Source organism: Melospiza melodia, chromosome W (assembly GCF_035770615.1).
Source record: "Melospiza melodia melodia isolate bMelMel2 chromosome W, bMelMel2.pri, whole genome shotgun sequence".
Classification (NCBI taxonomy): Eukaryota; Metazoa; Chordata; class Aves; order Passeriformes; family Passerellidae; genus Melospiza; species Melospiza melodia.
The window spans coordinates 13572868-13589243 of NC_086225.1; positions in this window are offsets into that span (position 1 = coordinate 13572868).

Genomic DNA, 16376 nt, shown 5'->3' on the forward strand with positions numbered 1-16376 from the left:
AGATGATCCATGAGCTGAAAAGCTAAGGAGTGGTCAGCAAGGCCCACTTGTGGATGCTGAAAGTTTAGTCAGAGAGAGAAACAGATAATTTTCCCAGGCATGGTCCTGGAGAAGTTGTGAGAAAGTTCAGAGAAAGAATTAAAACAATTATTATCTTAATCTCTGCACCTGGTATTTGTGAACATGTGGAATGTTTGTACATGATGTTTATGGAAAGATATTTACAAGAAGGTGTTGTTCTTAATTAACCAATGGTATGAGGGGTGTTGTTTAAGGACCAATCAGGTTCTGAGTGAACGAACCGGTCTATAAATATGTGTAGTTTCTAGTAAATCTCACTTCATGCCTTCTAAGAAGCATTGGCGTCTGTGTTGTCTTTGCCTTGTCGTTCCTAACTGAACAGCGACATCTGGTAACCCCTCCAGAAACTGCAGGACAAACGAGGACATCAGCGGAGATAAGACTGCACCTCAGTTAGCAGTTACCCGGGAAGTCCTTTTGAGAGCTTTGCAAGGTTGGGTTCCAAGGGGAAGTGAAACGGAGATGGGGAACTCAGAAAGTGAAGATTCTCTCTCCGTGGACACAGACACCCTGGGGGGAGAGGGGGCTGGGCAGGCGGCTGCTGGCTCTTTCTTGGGTCTGCCCAGGCCCCTGAGAGACATGGGGATTCCCCACAGAATCTATCCCTCGCCCAGGGACTGTGTCCCGCCGAAATATCCTTCCCCTCGTGATTATATATAGTCAAAATATCCTTCTCCTGCGACGCCGCCCCCGACGATTTCAGTAGCCACGTCCTGATTGGACCCGGCGGAGCGTCCCCATCCATTCGCGCCACCTTCGGCTCACCCTGGGCTGCGGTCGGCAGCCAAGGTGTCCCTGCCACATCTGGAGATTGCAGTTCTCCCTGCACCACAAGAGACCACAGGGGGGCCCTTGCTGCAATTGGTTCCACCCCACCCGGAGGCGCCATCTTTCCTTGCTCCACAAGTGGCAGCTGGAGTGTCCCCACCACAGCCGGCATTTCCAGCTCTCCCTGCTCTGTGAGAGAACATGGGGGGGCCCTTGCAGCAATTGGTTTCAGCCCCCCCTTGGCTATGCCAGCTTTCTCTGCTCCACAAGTGGTAAGCCTCCACGGCTGGTGAGTGACGTGGCTGGAAGGAACGCCCCTTCGGGTCCTCCATTCCCATCTGCGGAGTCAGCATAAGTGTATTTGCCACCCCCTCCCCCCCCCGCACGCATTGCCAGCGCTTGCCCTCCCCAAGTGCAAGCAGCAGCGGCAGCACCTTCACTGTCGACAAATGACGTGACCAGAGCCATGGTCTCTTCTGTCCCTCCACTTTCATCTGTGGAAATGGTGCAACTGCCTGTGCCTCCTCTTCCCTCTGCTGCCTGCGGATCAGTAGGCATCATGTCTCTTGCAGCTTCACTGTCACTGTCCGCGTTGCCCACCATTGCCAGGTCCCCTGCCCTGCCACCTCCTGCCAACTTCCTCACCTCAGGGCTTGAAGCCGGCTCCACCGCTTCGGTGCCTCCAGCTACCCCACCACCCTACGCCTCCTGCAGGCTGTCCCATCAACCTCCACCCCAGAACGTGGACAGTGACAGCGACAAAGATCAGTAACCTGCCTCCCACCAGGGGCGTGGCCTGGCAGTGGAACACCGGCACTGATGAGCAGTGACACCATCCCAGTCATCTCTGGATGCTGCCCCCTTGTTGGGTGACCCGTGAGACCAACAAACCCTTGCTGTTTTTGGGAATTGGTCAAATTGCAGGTTCTGGAGAGTGGGGATTGGGACCTGTTAGAGAAGGTGGGAATGTCCGGGGGTGGACTTATCAACACGATAAATGCAGCGGAAGGGACCACAGCGGACAGTCAAGTAGTTAATCAAGCATCTGAGGAGGGGACACAGGTGGATCAGGGAGGCAATGTTCCATCGCAAGGGGGAGTCCAAGCCTTTCCCGTGTATAAAGCTGTCTCAAATACAAGATAAGCTGACAAGCACAGCGTCACAGCATGGCGAGTCATGCAATATTTGCAAGATAAAGTAGCAAAATATGGGCTTGGTTCTTCACAAGTTATGCAAATTATCATAGTGTTAAAGACTGATCTGCTTGCTCCATTTGATATTAAACATATAGCTCAAATATTGTTCCAACCTGTACAATTTAAAGTTTTTAAGGACAACTGGAGGCTGATGGCTGATAGGGCTGCAGCAGAAAACCTGCAATTGCCTCCGACTGATACCAGGTATGCTGTGGGAGTGGATGCTCTCATGGGGAAGAATGCCTTCTCTAATCTTGATCTTCAGGCTACCTGGGATCCTGCCATTCTTGAGCAGAGTCAGAAGATAGGCTTTGGAGCATTGTTAAAAACTATAGAAACAGCCGCTCCCAAGCCACACTATGCGAAAATAATTCAAGGAATAAGAGAACCATTTCTACAATTTCTTCCATTTGTTAAGAAAATTGCAGCAGCCCTGGAAAAGCAGGTTGAGGATGATAATTTGAGGCAGATGTTATGTAAGCAAATAGCAAGAGACAATGCAAACAAAGATTGCAGGTAGATCATAAATGGTCTTCCAAGTGACCCAACGTTAACAGACATAGTCCAAACATGTTCTAAAGTATGTTCTGGAGACTACAAAATGTCTGTTTTGGCATCTTCTTTATAGCCAGGCTGGAAATCCTCAGGGGATGGATGTGGTAGATAGGGAAAAGGCGCTGCGGAAGATCACGCGATGTCACGGAAAGCCAGGACCCTTTGTTCCTCTAAGATAAGAGATTACCCTAGGAATGTGGCCCCACTAACAGTAGGAATGTGGCCCCACTAACAGTAGTGCTAGTAACTTTCCATTCCTTACCCAGTACTTTTCCATTCCTTGCTAACCATAGATAAGAAGGACAAACCCCCTTTTGACGTAGAGACCCCTTAGACTATAAGACCCCATGAGAAGAAGTAATAAACGCCTTTTGACCGTCCACCATATTGGTGTCTACGTGTGTCATTGGCCCGAGCGGCCCTGGAGAGAGTGGACCGCCGTGCTGATCCTCAGAACCAGGTCGCCTGCCTTGCTCCAGAAGGCAACAGATGGACAACAGAAACAGGTGAAAAATAAGGGCAAGCAAAAACAGGGAACACAGAAAGGAAATACGACTAATTTATTGTGTGCTAAGTGTACAAAGCCAGGTCACTATGCAAATCGATGTAACTCTAAATAACCATGCCAATGGTCAGCTTTTGGTAGGTTCAGGAAATGGGAAGATGAGCACAAAGGGGAACTGCACCCGACACAAATTATTCCCCACGGCATGGTATCTGCACAGATTTACTCAGGCAGCTTAGGGGCAGCACCCACGGAGCAGTCAGGGTGGATGGACACACCACAGCAACAATCATCTTAGAATCTTGTCATGTATGTAAGGTTCCTCTGGATGCCTTTGGACCTTTGGGTCAAGGATTGAGCACGGTGCCCATGGGAAGATCTAGCACCACCCTCCAAGCAATCTTTGTGCATCCAGGTGTCACTGACTCCGACTTTACAGGTCAAATTTTTGCTATGGTTTCCACGTCCACACCCACTGTCACTATCCTGGCAGGGACTTGTATTGCTCAACTTGTGCCTTTTCAGTCAAGTGTCCCCAGGACTGACCAGCAGACTCATGGAGATGGCGGCTTCAGATCCACAGCACTGCCACAAGTCTTCTGGACTGCAGATATTTCTGCTCAATGACCACAGATGACACGTACCCTGATTCTACCGAGTGCCAGTCCGCCTCAGATCCGGCTCCAATGTTTGATCGAGATGGGGTAATGTGATAATCATCTCCTTCTCTGCATGGCCTCCTATGTGGCCTTTGGCTTCCATAGGTTTGGCCATCTAAGTGGTGGGGGTGCAACACAGACCTTTGTAAGTCAACATTCTGTGCTGATCAAAAATGCAGATGGGCAGACAGCTACAGTTTGGCCCTATATCACTGCAGCTCAAATAAATCTCTGGGGGTGGGATGTATTGGCAACCTAGGGGGTATGGATAGGGACATATTTTTGATTAGGGTCACTGCACTGAAGGGCACAAAGTATCCTAAGTTGTCTTTACGGGGGCTAGTGAGCAGACCCATTTGGGAGAACCAGTGGCCCCTGACAAAAGAAAAATTGGTCGCCCTTAGTGACTTGGTTCAGCAACAATTGCAACAGGGACACATTGAGCCTTCTACTAGTCCCTGGAATACTCCTGTCTTTGTGATAAAGAAAAAATCTGGGAAATGGACGCTGTTACAGGACTTCCGAGAAATTAATGCAGTGATGGAAAGCATGGGAGCATTGCAGACTGGTTTGCCCTCACCTATCATGCTCCCTACAGGATGGGAAATCTAAATCATTGATTTGAAGGACTGTTTCTTCACAATTCCTTTGCATCCTGATGACAAACCAAAGATTGCCTTTACTGTGCCTGCAATTAACAATGCTGAACCTGTGCAGAGATATCAATGGAAAGTTTTGCCACAGGGCTGTCACAATAGCCCGACTATTTGTCAATGCTATGTGGCTCAGGCCTTGTCTGGAGTACACGAGCAGTTTCCTGATGCATATTGCTATCACTACATGGATGACATCCTGGTGGCAGCACCCACCCAGGATGAGGTGCTGAGGATACAGCCTCAGCTGCTCGCTGTTCTGCATGCTTATGGGCTGCAGGTGGCCTCAGAGAAAATTCAACAGTATCCTCCTTGGAAATATTTAGGAATCAAAATTCTTCATCAAATCATTCAGCATCAAGAGGTGCAATTCTCAGATTATATTAAGACTCTGAATGATGCCCAGAAATTGCTGGGTGCTGTCAGTTGGCTACGTCCTTATTTAGGGCTAACCATGACACAATTCTCCTAGCTGTATGACATTCGAAGGGGGGACCCTAACCTGAATGCACCTCAGAAATTGACTCCTGAGGCACGATGAGCTCTGAAAGAAGACCAACAAGCTGTTTCTGCTGGTCAGGTTTATCAAGTAGATCCTTCCATTTATATCACTGTTTTTATTATCAATCCAGATTTTCACCCTGCAGGTATCATTGGTCAGTGGAGTGAAAAATGGTCTGATCCCTTGCACATTTTGGAATGGATATTCTTGCCCCATTAACCAAAAAAGACAGCACCCAAATTGTTTGAATTGATCACTCATTCGATAATCAAATGCCGTCAAGGGTGTTTGCAACTAATGGCAGGTGATCCTGAAAAAAGTATTCTTCCAATAGAGCAGGAAGTCTTAGAATGGAGCTTCATTAACTGTGCTCCTTTGCAAAATGCGCTGCAAAACTCTTCAGGGCATATTGACTATCATATGCCCAGTCACAAGTTACTGCAGTTGGCAAAATCAACCAATCTGTCTTTGCAGCCTAAAAATAGTCGGGTGCCAGTGCAAGGACCCACCGTCTTCACTGACGGCTCAGGAAAGACAGGTAAAGCCATTGTTACTTGGAAGGATGAATCTGAGTGGCAGGTGCTGGAAGGCCACAAGTCAGGCTAGGCCCAGTTGGTTGAATTAAAGGCTGTTTCCATGGCATTCCAGACATTTTCTCGGGTGCCTCTGAACTTGGTCATTGATTCTGCTTATGTCGCAGGCATAACTAAACATTTGGATTGTTCACTTCTGAAAGAAGCCAATAACACAGTTTTGTTTCAGTTATTGAAAACTTTGTGGTGTGCAATTCAGACCCGAGTTCATTTGTATTACATCTTGCACATTTGGAGTCACAACAATTTACCAGGTTTCATAGCAGAAGGTAATCCCAGGGCGGACAGGTTAGCAAACCCTGCGTGGGTTGCGCCTCAAGCCCAGCAAGCCAAAGCATTGCATGATTTTTTCCATCAAAGTGCACATACCCTGTAGAACCAATTTCAGTTAATGCCAACTGAGGCTCGTAGCATTGTCAGTTCTTGCGCTGACTGTCATGGACTTGCTGCACCTTTACCAGCAGGGGTGAACCCCAGAGGCCTAAAGACCTTGCAGCTTTGGCAGACAGATGTCACTCATATTGCCAAATTTGGCCGACTTAAGTATGTGCACGTGTCTATTGACACCTTCTCTGCTATGTGGGCATCTGCTCATACTGGAGAAAAGGTTCGCAACGTGATTGCACATTGGAGGATGGCTTTTGCCTTTCTGTGTACACCTTCTTCTGTGAAAACTGACAATGGCCCTGCCTATGTCTCACAGAAGATGGGGCAGTTTTTACGTTTATGCAGAGTGTTGCATGGATTTGGTATTCCGCATTCTCCAACTGGTCAAACTATTGTGGAATGTGCTCATGGTACTTTAAAGCGTGTTCTGGAAATACAGAATAGGGGAATGCCTGGAGAAACCCCGCACAGTCATTAGAAAAAGCTCTATATACAATCACTCATCTTACAGTGCCAAAAAAATCATACAATCCTTTCATTTTAAATCACTTTTTTTCATTGCACTCTTCAGGTGAGATGCACCTGCCTCGAGCAAAAGTCTGGATACAGGACCTAACCATAAATTAATGGGAGGGCCCATGCGAGCTTATCACTTGGGGTCATGGGTATGCATGCGTTTCCACAGATACTGGGGTATGGTGGATACCTGCAAGGTGTGTTTGCCCTGACTTGCAACACCAAAAACAGAATGTGGCCAACAGGCAACCTTCGAATGATGATCAAGGTGCCAATCATCAATCAGATGGTCCCTCTACGAGTAGGGAATGAGCATTCTATCTTTTTCTTTGTTTCTGGAAAAGGGTTGTTGACAAGTCAGACTGCCAGTTTTTTGAGCAGACTAACAACTTTTGTTACTCTATTAGAATTAGTAAGGATTCCTTGTCAGAAGGAACACCAAGACTTGATGTTGGTAAAAGGATATGATTGTAATAATTCAATGGTATGTGTTGGAGAATCTCCCTGATCATTTTAAGTCAGCATCTGATTGAGGTTCTGATTGATAACTGGCAAATTGCTAAAGGGACGTCTTGAGCTGTGTTTGTTCTCCTTCCTGCAAGGGGCCCCACAGAGGTCTACAAACACCACCTTCCACTTTAAACAAAAAAGGGGGACCCATGGATGCTGACAGATTAGTCAGAGTGAGAAACCAATAACTTTCCCAGGCATGGACCTGGGGAAGTTGTGAGAAAGCTCAGAGAAAGAATTAAAACAATTATTATCTTAATCTCTGCACCTGGTATTTGTGAACATGTGGAATGTTTGTACATGATGTTTATGGAAAGATATTTACAAGAAGGTGTTGTTCTTAATTAACCAATGGTATGAGGGGTGTTGTTTAAGGACCAATCAGGTTCTGAGTGAACGAACCGGTCTATAAATATGTGTAGTTTCTAATAAACTTTGTTTCATGCCTTTTAAGAAGCATTGGAGTCTGTGTTGTCTTTGCCTTGTCGTTCCTAACTGAACAGCGGCACCCACTCACCCTTCAACAGCTCCATTTGGACTGTGCACAAGCCTGGCAGAGAATGGAGATTGACTGTGGACCACTGTGGCTTGAATGAAGTGGCTCCACTGCTGAGTGCTGCTGTGTTGGACATGCTGGAGCTCCAGTACGAGCTAGAGTCCAAAGCTGTGAAGTGGTACGCCGCTATTGACATTGCTAATGCATTTTTCTCCATTCTTCTGGCAGCAGAGTGCAGGACACTTTGCTTTCACCTGGAGGGGCATGCAGTACACCTGAAATCAACTGCCCCAGGGGTAGATGCACAATCCCACCATCTGCCATGGACTGATTCGGACTGCACTGGAAAAACATGACGATCTGGAACATCTGCAGTACATCAATGACATCACTGTGTGGGGGAACATGGCAATGGAAGTATTTAAGAAAGCAGAAAAAATCGTCCAAATTCTCCTGGAAGCTGGCTTCGCCATCAAAAGAGCAAAATCAAGGGACCTGCCTGAGAAATCCAGTTCCTGGGAGTGAAGTGGTGAGACCGATGGCATCAGATTACCACAGAGGTCATCAACAAGGTCACAGCCATGTCTCCACTGACCAGCAAGAAGGAAACACAAGCTTTCCTAGGCACCATAGGTTTCTGGAGAATGCACATCCCTGAGTACAGCCAGATTGCGAGCCCTCTCTACCTGGTTTCCCACAAGAAAGATTTCCACTGGGGCCTTGTACTAGTTTGAAAGCAAACCAGTGAGATTCCAAGTCAGAACTACAGTTTATTAGGAAAATTAAAGGCAGAAAACACTGTCTTAAACTGACAGTCAGGATACAACCTGACACCCTTTTGGTAAGGGTGGTGGTGGTAGTCCGGTTAAATGGTGGATGTGGTTCTGTTGTAGCAGTGTAGAAAGGATCTAGTCTTTCTCTGAAGGTCCAGAGGTGGCTATGTAGCTCTTGTCCTCTGGATATCCAGTAGGTAGGGCTGCTCTGGTGTTTCAAATCTCAGATTACATATGGGTCAGAATGCTTGGTTCCTTTCTCAGGCAGATCATCTCACAATGGGATGATGTAACTATGAGTCATGCAGTAATACCTTGATGGCCCATTAGCAGAGATAGCTCCTGGAGGGACTTCTCAGGGATGAGTCATGGTGGGGTGTAGGAATGTGCCCTCCCGAACAAAGTGACCAAATTATCCTTTGTCTCCTTAAAAAGGAAAAAAAGCCCAGAAGTTAGTCTCCTCAATTTGGTAAAGACACCTCATAGGACCTTTGGGACTTGACCTCAGACCTGAGGCTACCCAATTGGACAGAGGCCAAAAGGTCCCACCTAGGTAATTCACTAGAAAAAGGAGAGAACAAAGGAAATAATCACTTTTGCGTGGTGTTTTAGCAGGAGCAAGAGCCTCTTGCCCCTGGCTTGGTTTTTCTCTGTAAAAGCTTTGTTATTTTGCCTTTTATTAAAACTTTTTTGTTTCCAACACTACCTCAGAAGCCATCCTGCTAATTTTATGCCATTTGAGGTAGCTGAGCTGTCTCAGGTGTGATAGGTTATCTGAGAACTCATAAGACCTGGCTTGAGGAGAAAACCATCACTTGGCACCCACACGGGTGGCTTCTCATATTGAGAGACATAGTTCAGGAATTTTTGATTTGCCCTCAATCAAAACAGGGCATTTTTTTCCTTGGTCTTGCATTTCGGGGAGTGCAAGCCTGAGACTGGGTTTTTGTGGTGCCAGAGAAAAAAACCCCAGGCTATGGAGGATCTGAGGCCATTTGAGGGGGCCACACAGATCAAAGTCTCATGCCAGTGAAAAGAGGCTGAAAACCAGGACGGGCTGGAGAACACACAGCAAAGTCCTAAGGACCTCTTTGGAGAGAGCTGCTATTGGTGGAGCTAAGACTGCTGAACACCGCTGCGTTTCCAGACCCAGGGAGTTCAGACCATGGATAATAGCTGCTCTGAAAACCATCTTTTGGTGAGCAAGAATATGGGGAACAAGCTATCTGTAGCCGAGCAGGATCTTTGTTTTTATTTGAACTACAAATTAGAAATTCAAGATGTAAAATTTGAGAAGAAACAGTTTAAAAATCTCATCAGATGGGTTTTCACAGAATTCCCGACCATAAACACGTCTGAAACGCCTACTCTAAAGTTCTGGGATGCTGTGGGACTAAGATTATACAGTTTGGAAAAGAATAAGAAGTCTGGCTTAAAACTATGTCAAATATTTTGGATGGCATTACAATTTGTCACATTGGAGAGGGAAAAGCAAGCAAGAGACAGTCACAAAACACCTCAGAGCATAGAGAGAGCCGACTGCAGGCTGCAGCAGAAAGAAAAGAGGGTGGGCAGAGATTCCGAGACCCCAACCCTGTCCTCAACTCACCCTGAAGCACACTGACCCCAGGAGGGCAGGCGGTAGATGGCCAGGCCAGTTGCTCCCTGTCTGGCCCTCCCTCCCCCACGGGGGAAACAGACTGGCCCTGGCCAGACCAGTCTGCAACCCATCTCTCCTTACCTCCCTAACCTGATGGATTCCCCTTGGTTTCCTCTCAAAAGTAACCCAAACGGTAGGTGCAGCAAGTTAAGAAGTGTTTATAATTCTTTTCTCTGATCTTTTCACAGCCTTTTCCAGAACAATGCCTGGGAAAGTTATCTGTTTCTCTCTGTGACCAGAGAGCTGCCACCACAGGTTCCCCTTTTGTGTTTAAAGAGGAAGGCGGTGTTTGTAGTCCTCCGCAGGGCCCTTTGAAGAAAGGAGAACAAACACAGCTCAAGAGGTTCCCTTAGCAATTTGCTGGTTGCCAATCAGAACCTCAATCAGATGCTGGCTTAGAATGGTTAGGGAGATTCTCTATCTGTAGAGTATCAATCTCTATCATATAATTGAGACAGGGTTAACAGCATGAGAAAACCAAATAACAATGTCTAAAGTCTCTTAGGAAAATAAAATGAATGATCATTGCTTTTAAGTCCAAACAGCTGAATCTCAGGAGAAGGTCCATTAGCTGGAGATGTTGATCTTGACATCACTGAATGTCCTTCTTGATCCTGAAACAGAGAACAGCTGAAGAAGATTAATAGGGACATCATACTATGATGATGACAAAAACTTTGTTGACAAATTGCGTCTATATGTTTCCAGACACAGGTGTGTCCTGGTTATGAGCATGAGGAAGCATCAAAGCAAAACCAATGTGTGCAATGAAGAAGAAATTGGCAACAATTAGGAATTAATCAGATAATGCACATAATCAATAACACATGTGACATTATATAATTATCAGGCACTATAGCACTGACTGTCATCCCAGAGTCTGCAACAGCTGATAAACCTGAAATCAGCAGAGAGTTGGAGAATCATGTCCAGATCATGGTTTTCCAAACTCCCCTTGAAAGTAGGCTCAGCTGTCACATATATATGGTCAAATTGCCAAGCCAAAATGAATTGAATACTTGGATGCAGAAAACATCTGGGTTAATGTCATCCGATCCAGGTAGAGTCAGGGCCTGGCCACAGCCCAAGCTCTAATTGGTGGGTGTCACTTAAGACATTTAAAACAAGGCTCTTAAGAATAGCTGTTATGAGTGAATGAATGGTTCAGATATCCTTTATCTTATTTCTGTATATGTGCACTGAAACAAAGTAAAGATCCATTCTAAATTAAATGAAGTGTCTAAGAAAAGTGAAAAGTCTGTGAAGCCAAAGCTGAAAAAAAACTCGCATGCCGAGACAGCAAAGAGACAGAGAAAGAAAAACAAAAAAGACCACAAAGTCGATTTGCCCCCGACTTAGAAATTCCTTTGATAAAAAAGAACTAGTGCTAAATGTCACGCAAAATGAATATGTATGAACTTATTGTGAAACTGTATGCATATGCATTTAGAAAGAAGATAAAAAAAGACCCGAAGTCTTCAGAAGTAAGCATGCCTTGTTAAGAGACTTGCGTCCAGCGCGCGTCGTAATAAAAGCATACCAAGCTTTACAACTTTTGTAAAGTTGTGAAGTTTCTTCTTTTCTCCACAAAACATTATGGCGAGCCAGCCAGGTGTTCTCTGTCCCCGCAGGGGCAAGAGAAATAGACAGACCTCCAAAGCGCGCCCTAAAATTTTTTTCCTAGTAGAGCTCCGCTCGTCTCAACTTGCCACCTGCGAAGACAGACAAAGACCTGCTAGCCTGCAGAAAAAGATACAGTATGTACTGAGGGGCCCCTGAGAGAAAAAAAGAAGAGCAAAAAAGTAAACCACCCAGAGACGTCTGAGTTCAGCTGATAGAGCAGCTGTATTAGAGATAGAGTTCATCGTTCTAATAGAGCAGACCGCAAGCAGTTCTAAGAGTGAGCCAAGTGAACCCGTGTATGTGTGTATTGAAAGTTCATAGTTCTGATAGAGCAGAACTGCTGAGCCCGTGTGTGTTTTGTTTGTGTGTGTGTGTGATGTCCAGACACTGTGTTGCTGTATAGTCAATGCATTGTGTAGTCAGTGCACTGTGTTTCTAATCATGCAAGTGTATAAGTGTATAGTATATAAAAGAGAGTAGATCTACAGAGCCCTACAGTGAGGGAAGAGTCAGTACTACCCGTATTTAAAACAGCCGAGTAAAGCCTAAAGCGCCAGCTGCAGCAAGCTGTAGAAGCAGAGAGAGAAGTGCCCTGCAGAGAAGCAAGTAGAAGAATGTCAGTGATAGTATTTATCGTGTTTAAATGTAGTGATTTGTGTAAATTTAGTACATTTTAACTGTGAGTATGAGCTCAGAGAGTTCCTTTGCCTTAGATGTTTAGATTTGATCTCTAGACTGTGTGCTGTTATTTTGATTGTGTCCAAGAAAAATTGATGTGAGTAAATGCTGAATTATAGTATGCTGTGTTGTGTTGAGAAAAGTGAGCACTTAGAAAAATATGCCCTTTCCCAGTGAATTTGTATAGGGATTTTCTTCCGCAGCATTGTAGTAATTTGATTCTCAGATTGTATAGTAGTGTTTGTAGAAATTTTAAGATTTTGTTGCAACAAGAGTAACATTTTACATAAGAGAACTATAGTACAGTGATTTATGCTTAATTACAATAAAGCAAGTTAAAAGAATTCCAAAAATTCTCCCCCTCACAGCAATTCAAGCCTTAGCTCTACTGAATTTGAGATAAAAAGAAAGTGCGAGTACGTGTGTCTGTGTCTGTAAGCATATCAGAGTTTCAGCTGTGACTAGCACAGCCTTTTTGCAAAGCAGTAAAACAAGTGTAAGTAGACACAGTGCTTAATTAGATTGTGCAAGAAGAGAACTAGAAAAGACTGATATTTTGTAAAACAGAGTTTATATAGAAGAGATAAATGAAATGAACTAGTTAATGAGACTTATGAGATTTATGAGACTTCAGCTAGTACTGCAGTAAGTCTAGACTAGAAATAATCTGTAAAGATTTAAAGTTCTCTGTAACAAACAAAATAGCCTGCCTTTGCGAGCAATTTCAGAGAGCCTTTAGTGCATCGAAAAGCTAGCATGCTGCATGAAGTGACAGTAGCTGTCCCCTGAGCACAGGGACAGCTCTAGCTGCCCTGTCTCCCCAGAGAACACGAGAATAACCTGTGAGCAGAGAGAAAGAAGTAATAAAAACTGACCAGAGCAAAGAAGTTCCTAAATTAGCCCCTTTTGAGAGGGGCTCACTGAGAGAAAGCTGCCAGTAGGAGCAGCTCAGAAAATAAAAAGATTTATAATACTTCATTGCTGTTAGTACTGTTTTAAAGTACTTCCGGTACTTTGAGCCATCGGTGAAGACAGTGGGTGTCTGTACCTCTTTTCCCTTTTTATTGAAGGCAACCAGCGGGGGGGTGACACGGACGCCACCGCTCCATCCCGCTGAGCCCAGATGCCTGTGGTCTGTTCCCTTCCCCCAGCTTTTCACGTTAGGAGGGGGAAAGGAAGGAATGCAGGAGAGGCTGGAGAAATCGACTCCACCCAACAATGCTGCCCCCTCCTCTCCCCGCTCCCTCCACGGCCACTGGTCTGTGTTGGCAACTGGAAAGGAGGGGCTTTCTAGGGAACATGAAATTTTGCCCTGGACTTGGGGTTCCTGGCACAGCCCGTACCCGCTCCAGGATGAGCGAGTCACTCCCACTTTCTCCTTTACTGCTCGCCCCCGGGATGCAGCCGATGTCTCGGCCATTTTCCCAGCTTTCCGCCCCTTCCCCGCCCTTCCCGGTCATAGAACAAGCCGCAGCCTTCCAGGACTCCGCTCCTTCCGCCCCGTGAATGACAGTGGGACACATGGGGCGCTCCGAGGCACGGCAGGGACCCCACAGAGCAAGGGGGGCCCAGTCCCAGAGAAGGTGCTGATCCCAGAAAAGCGCTGATCTTCAGATATCCCAGCAGGGCCGTGCCGGCGCTCAGCTGTGAGGGCATGCCCCCGCAGAGGGACAGGGTGTTGGTGTTCGCTGCTGTCCCTGTCCGTGTCCCCTGGCAACCTGAAGGGAGCAGCGGGGTCGGGCCAGCTGGGAGCGGCGAGGCGGGCTGGGGATCTTCTTCAGCCCACAGTTCGCGTCCAGGACGGGAGCTGGGCCGGCTCGAGGCAGCGGAGCCAGTGGGGGGGCATCCCCGGCTGGCGCTGCGGGCGCCACTGCCGAGGAACCAGCTGCAGGCTGCGGGACAGAGGGGCTGGTTGTGAGCTCCAGTGCGGGGGTGCCGGCCGCTGGCGGCGCTGCGGCTGGGGGCGCGGCGATGAGCTGCGGCGCCGGGGGGCCAGCCACTAGCGCGGAACCGGCTGCATGCTACGGAACAGGGGCTGGTTGCAAGCCCCGGGACGGAGAAGTCAGCCGCGGTCGGCGCGGCTGCTGCTGATGAGGGGGAGACAACCGGCGTGAATGCCGTAACTGGCAATGAAGGAGCTGTCGGTCATTTTTGCGCATACGCTGGGAAGCCGGAAGAGAGCGCTGCTGGCTGCGTTGAGGATGATGCAACCTCCCACCCGCGGTGCGGGGGGGGGGAGGGGAGGAACCAGCAGCGGGAACAATGGGGCCGGCTGTCCGTAAAAGGGTCATTCCCCAGCTGGCCGCGGCGGAGAGGGGAGTGGGGTCGGCATGCAGGGCTAGCTGGCTTGTGGAACAGGGAACGCTGGCACCGGCAATCGGAGTGGGACCGGCCGAGACAAAGGTTCGCCAGCTGCTACGGACGGAGCAGGGAAAACCCGATCTGCTGATTGTGGCAGGGGCACTCGCGCTGCCGTCTGCGGCGCTGGAGAGGCCAGGGGCCGCCCCCGCGGGCAGAGGCGCTCCTCCAAGTCCAATTGGGACGTGGCCACCAAGGTGGATTCACTTTCCATTGGGGTCCAGCCCCGTATTGCTGTGGAAAGGACTCCTCAAGTCGGTATTATTCGAAGCACGGTCCTATCTCCCCTAGTGACCCCCTCCGATAGACGATAGCCTAGAGCATCCCATGCCCGTGGAGCCAGTGCGGTTTTCAGATCTACTGGGAAACCATGAACTTTGGCCCAACTGAAAAGATTGTAGAGAGCGTCTTCTGACACAGGAAGTCCCTTATGAAGGATCATGTGTCCCCAACACTGTAAGGGTTACATGTTCTGGCATAGAAATTCGGTTGCCCATTTTGAAGGCAACTTTTTCCAAGCAAGCCTACCCCGGGATGCAGGCAGTGCTATGTTGGGAAATCTGTTCCCCATCCCAGCTCCTAGGCTATGAGGGCAAAATCGCAGTCCTGAAGTGTGAAAAATGCCAATCACTTGTTTTTAGAATTTTAAATGTTTAATAATAATAAACTGTTTATAAAATAGTAATATAATTGGAGTAATAAAAATTTGGACAATTAGAATTTAGGACAATACGAGACAATAAAACCAAAGAGTTACAGACAGTCCGGGTACCTTTTCTGGGCAAAATAAGCCCAAAAAAGGACACCCGTTAACAGAGGATTAACCCTTAAAAGCAATAGCCTGTTGCATATTCATACACGATGCATAAATTCCATTCAAACAAAGTATTCTGTCTGGTCAGTGTCAACTTCTTCCTCTGAATCCTAACAACGTCTTCAGGGCTGAGCGCGGCAAGAAGAACTCGATAAGAGAGCAATAAATTATTTTCCTCTGAAAGATTTAGGTGTCCTGTGGCTGTTATCTCAGTGTGAGTCCTCTCTAAAAAAAAGTATGTCACATAGCATAGTTTCTATTTTAACATTATGTTATAACCTAAAACTGTATTTAACACACTACTTAAGAAAACTAATACAGCATAACTTTCTAACATAACACAATCAATATTCATTTTAATATTTGCGAAAAGCCAATCATAAAATATGCATTTTTTACATGAAGAGACATATCTTCTCCAGGAAGATGCGGGGAAAGGTCGCTGTTACCTCTCCACCTCTTCGGAGGAACAGAATGTCTTCAGATGTGAGCAAACTGCACAGGCGCCGCAAGGTCCCAGTGGGGGTCCGAGGCGTATCCGCCCGTCCTGTGACTCCACGAAAGATTGCCGGATCCGATTTCCACGAGGGGACCAGACCCCCTTGTCTTCCGTCCAGGCTGCATACACGTCCGGGGTCTGGTGTCACCAGACCCCTGGTTCATCAGTCTCGGCTGCAAACACGTTCGGGGTCCACCAGACCCTGTTTCTTCAGCCTAGGCTGCACCGAACGACGGCAGTCACCAGATGTCGCTGTTGAGTCAGAAACTGCACAGATAAATGGGCAACACACTCCATACATTCACTAGAAGGCTAATCCCCCTTTATTAGGGCCCATTCCTTTTTATATTCTAGTTCACTACAGGTGGACCTGATTGGTCCTTTAATCAAAACACCATCACCATTGGCTAATTAAGAAACCACCCTTTTGGTAACAACCTTACTGTAAACATCACGTTGCACATGTTAACATAATACCAAACACCAGGTGCAGCAAATTAAGATTAGAAGTGTTTCTAATTCTTTTCTCTGATCTTTTCACAGCGTTTCC